At 39.6% G+C, this 5,091-nt stretch overlaps 1 pseudogene; it reads left to right on the plus strand.

The window, feature by feature from the left end:
* The first annotated feature begins 225 nt into the window (after window positions 1-225).
* On the plus strand, window positions 226-1,593 carry LOC117034116 (elongation factor 1-alpha 1-like; annotated as a pseudogene).
* Window positions 1,594-5,091: the final 3,498 nt, after the last annotated feature.

Raw genomic sequence — 5,091 nt, forward strand, 5'->3', positions numbered from 1 at the left:
TTCTGGCCTAGCCTGTGGAAAGTTTTGTAAGGACTATACAAAAGAATAACACATGGTCTGTACTTCAAGTTTATAATAGAATGTGTACAACTACTCACACACACAAATGTATGCAGAGTTAATCATTAATTCGAAGTAATATGTAATAAACAATTGAGTTCTATAGATTGGTGGCCTCCAAACTCTTTTCAGTTTGCAACTCCATTAGTTAAAAACTTTTTTGACTTTTTCGCAACGGGTTTGCCGCCAGAACACAGGTGTAGTGAAAACCACCGCTGAATCTAACCCAAAATGGGAAAGGAAAAGACACACATCAACATCGTCGTCATTGGACACGTAGATTCCGGCAAGTCTACCACTACTGGTCATCTGATCTACAAATGTGGTGGGATCGACAAAAGAACCATTGAAAAATTTGAGAAGGAGGCTGCTGAGATGGGAAAGGGCTCCTTCAAGTATGCCTGGGTCTTGGATAAACTGAAAGCTGAACGTGAGCGTGGGATCACCATTGATATCTCCCTGTGGAAATTCGAGACCAGCAAGTATTATGTGACCATCATCGATGCCCCAGGACACAGAGACTTTATCAAAAACATGATTACAGGCACATCTCAGGCTGACTGGGCAGTCCTGATTGTTGCTGCTGGTGTTGGTGAATTCGAAGCAGGTATCTCCAAGAATGGGCAGACCCGTGAGCATGCCCTTCCGGCTTACACACTGGGTGTGAAACAACTGATTGTTGGTGTTAACAAAATGGATTCCACTGAGCCGCCTTACAGCCAGAAGAGATACGAGGAAATCGTTAAGGAAGTCAGCACCTACATTAAGAAAATTGGCTACAACCCTGACACAGTCGCATTTGTGCCAATTTCTGGTTGGAATGGTGACAACATGCTGGAGCCAAGTGCTAACATGCCTTGGTTCAAGGGATGGAAAGTCACCCGTAAAGATGGCAGTGCCAGTGGAACCACACTGCTTGAAGCTCTGGATTGCATCCTGCCACCAACTCGTCCAACTGACAAGCCTTTGCGTCTGCCCCTCCAGGATGTCTACAAAATTGGTGGTATTGGCACTGTCCCTGTGGGCCGAGTGGAGACTGGTGTTCTCAAACCCGGCATGGTGGTCACCTTTGCTCCAGTCAATGTTACAACTGAAGTAAAGTCTGTTGAAATGCACCATGAAGCTTTGAGTGAAGCTCTTCCTGGGGACAATGTGGGCTTCAATGTCAAGAATGTGTCTGTCAAAGATGTTCGTCGTGGCAATGTGGCTGGTGACAGCAAAAATGACCCACCAATGGAGGCAGCTGGCTTCACTGCTCAGGGTGATTATCCTGAATCATCCAGGCCAAATCAGTGCCGGATATGCACCTGTGCTTGATTGTCACACAGCTCACATTGCTTGCAAATTTGCTGAGCTGAAGGAGAAGATTGATCGTCGTTCAGGGAAAAAGCTGGAAGATGGCCCCAAGTTTTTGAAATCTGGTGATGCTGCCATCGTGACATGGTTCCTGGCAAACCCATGTGTGTTGAGAGCTTCTCTGACTACCCTCCTCTTGGTCGTTTGCTGTTCGTGACATGAGACAGACAGTTGCCGTGGGTGTCATCAAAGCAGTGGACAGAAAGCAGCTGGAGCTGGCAAGGTCACCAAGTCTGCCCAGAAAGCTCAGAGGCTAAATGAATATTATCCCTTATACTGCCACCCCAGTCTTAATCAGTGGTGGAAGAACGGTCTCAGAACTGTTTGTCTCAATTGGCCATTTAAGTGTAAATAGTAAAAGACTGGTTAATGATTACAATGCATCGTAAAACCTTCAGAAGGAAAGGAGAAATGTTTTGTGGACCATTTGTTTTTTTGTGTGGCAGTTTTTAAGTATTAGTTTTTAAAATCAGTACTTTTTAATGGAAACAACTTGACCAAAATCTGTCGCAGAATTTTGAGACCCATTAAAACAAGTTTAATGAGAAAAAACAAAAAAAAAACTTTTTTGAGCACACACACACACACACACACACACACTCTATATATTCATAAAAATATAGAAAATATAAATATATACATATTTCATAGAATTAAAGACACTATCAATTTATCAATTGTGTATTACAATCATTATTTATGTCGAATGAGGAAAGAAAATATTACTGCCATTGTATTGGGACATAAGTCTTCTTTAAGCATCAGTTGTAAAATGCATCACAATATGAGACATCGTAAAATGTAAACAATGTGTTTCTTATAACTGATGAAAAATTGGTCATATACCTCTAAATGAATGTATTAGTTTCATTTAAAACACACACCAAAAATTGGAAGTTTGAAATGGTTGAAATTTTATAGCAAAATTTCCACTACTTTCTTGGTGGCACTCAAAAGGATGCTATAGACACCCCACTTTGGAGACCACTAGCAAGACAGAGGTCCTCTATGAGCGCAGAAGAGTAAGGGGTACTATTAGCTGTGCCTGTGGTGCTGGATAAGTGGAATAGCATCCCAGATGAAAGACGTTTCCAGAGTACAGAATAGGCAGGGGTGTCTGAATGGTGAATAAACCAAGGGGCTAGAAGTGACTGAGATTTTTGAGCTTCACTGTTAGAGCTAATGACAGAAGTAGGGTAGCCAGGAGAAGAAGTTTGTCTTTGGGGAAAGATAAATAACAACATGAGCAGAGGTCATCCAGTGGAGCTAACCTTCTACAGGCAAGCAAATGATTACCTGGGCTCTGGATTTAACGACAGCCTGGGAGAAGAACAGCATGAGCAAGCTGCTGTTCTTAAGATGATCTTATCAGCCCGGTGTGTGTGGTATGGTTTCAAGAGAACAAATCAGGAGTTCCTGGCTCAAAATATCTCCCCTATTGACTGTCACAGTGCCCTGAAACTTCTCTTGAAAATTAATCCCTGTCAGTTAAGGAACTAAAGACCCCAATTAAAATGCAATTACTCCAACAGAAATGAAGTCTTTATTTCTTATGAGTTCATATTCAAAGAGGACAGGTCGAAGAGAGGAAAACACTACAGAAACACAAGGGAGAAACTGGAGGTTAAGAGAGAGTGGGAATTCTAAGAGGAGAAAAGATTGTACTAACAGCATAGCAACTACTGAAGTGAATTTTATGTTCATAAGTTGCATGTAGAGTCTTGGATTGTTCACTGAAATATGTATACATATATATATTGAAAATATACCATAGGGATAATGAAAGTCACAGTTCTCAGTAGACACAATTTTAGAAACTTGAGAAAAATACACTGAGATGGTGGCAGAATTAGCCAAGTAGTCATGGAAAGTGAAAGAGAAAAATTAATTGGATGCAAGCAGATTAATTTTTTTATTCAATATGGTTAGTTTTATCAATGATTCTGGAATAACCAGCTTGGTCGCTAATTAGCTGCTCCTACTCTCTGAGCCCAAGCTTCTGCATGTAGAAAATGAGGAACCTTGACCAAATGACATTTAAGGTTCCTTGCAGCTTCAATAATATGATGATAAAGCTAGCATTATTTTTGCTATTATTTGATATCTTCAGCACCAATTAAAAAAAAAAACTCAGGTTATGTGCAAAGAGGCACTAACATGTTTTGATATTATCTCATAAACAGAATTTGTATCTTCTAGATAACAGTTCTTTTTTTTAAATTAAAGTTTATTGGGGTGAAAATTGTTAGTAAAATTACATAGATTTCAGGTGTACAGTTCTGTATTACATCATCTATAAATCCCATTGTGTGTTCACTACCCAGAGTCAGTTCTCCTTCCATCACCATATGTTTGATCCCCTTTACCCTCATCTATCAACACCCTCACCTCTTACCCTCTGGTAACCACTAAACTATTGTCTGTGTCTATGAGTTTTTGTTTCTCATCTGTTTGTCTTGTTCTTTTGTTGTTCTTTTGGTTTATATACCACATATCAGTGAAATCACATGGTTCTCTGCTTTTTCTGTCTGACTTATTTCGCTTAGCATTATATTCTCAAGATCCATCCATGTTTTCACAAATGGTCCTATTTCATCTTTTCTTACCACCAAATAGTATTCCATTGTGTATATATACAACTTCTTTATCTATTCACCTATTGAAGGACATTTTGGTTGTTCCCATGTCTTGGCCCGTGAATAAAGCTGCAATGAACATTGGAGCACACCTGTCTTTATGGATAAATGTCCTCATATTTTTTGGGTAGACACCCAGGAGAGAGATTGCTGGGTCATACAGTAATTCTATTTTTAATTTTTTGAGGAACCTCCACACTGCCTTCCATAACGGCTGCACCAGTCTGCATTCCCACCAACAGTGGATGAGGGTTCCTTTTTCTCCACAGCCTCTCCAACACTTGTTACTATTTGTCTTGTTGATGATAGACATTCTAACTGGGGGTGAGGTGATATCTCATTGTGGTTTTTATTTGCATTTCTCTGATGATTAGTGATGTTGAGCATTTTTTCATATGTCTATTTGCCATTTGTATGTTCTCTTTGGAGAAATGTCTCTTCAGGTCCTCTGCCCAGTTTTCAATTGGGTTGTTTGTTTTTTTTATTGTTGAGTTGCATGAGTTCCTTGTATATTTTGGACCTTAGCCCCTTATCGGAGGAACTGTTGCAAAACTCTTCTCCCATTCAGTTGGTTGCCTCTTTATTTTGTCGATGGTTTCTTTTGCTGTGCAGAAGCTTTTAAGTTTCATATAGTCCCATTCATTTATTTTAGCTTTTACTTCCCTTGCTTTGGACTCAAATTCATAAAATGCTCTTTGAACCCAAGGTCCATAAGTTTATTACCTATGATTTCTTCTATGCAGTTTATTGTGTCAGGTCTTATGCTTCAGTCTTTGATTCATTTTGAGTTGATTTTGGTACATGGTGACAGATAGCAGTCCAGTTTCATTCTTTTGCATGTGGCTTTCCAATTCTCCCAGCACCATTTATTGAGAGACTGTCTTTCCTCCATTGTATGTTTTTGGCTTCTTTGTCAAAAATTATCTGTCCATATTTATGTGGTTTATTTCTGAGTTCTCAATTCTATTCCATTGGTCTATGTGCCTGTTTTTCTGCCAATACCATGCTATTTTGATTATTGTTGCCCTGTAGTACAAGC

This window comes from Rhinolophus ferrumequinum, chromosome 14 (genome assembly GCF_004115265.2).
Source record: "Rhinolophus ferrumequinum isolate MPI-CBG mRhiFer1 chromosome 14, mRhiFer1_v1.p, whole genome shotgun sequence".
NCBI classification, from domain to species: Eukaryota; Metazoa; Chordata; class Mammalia; order Chiroptera; family Rhinolophidae; genus Rhinolophus; species Rhinolophus ferrumequinum.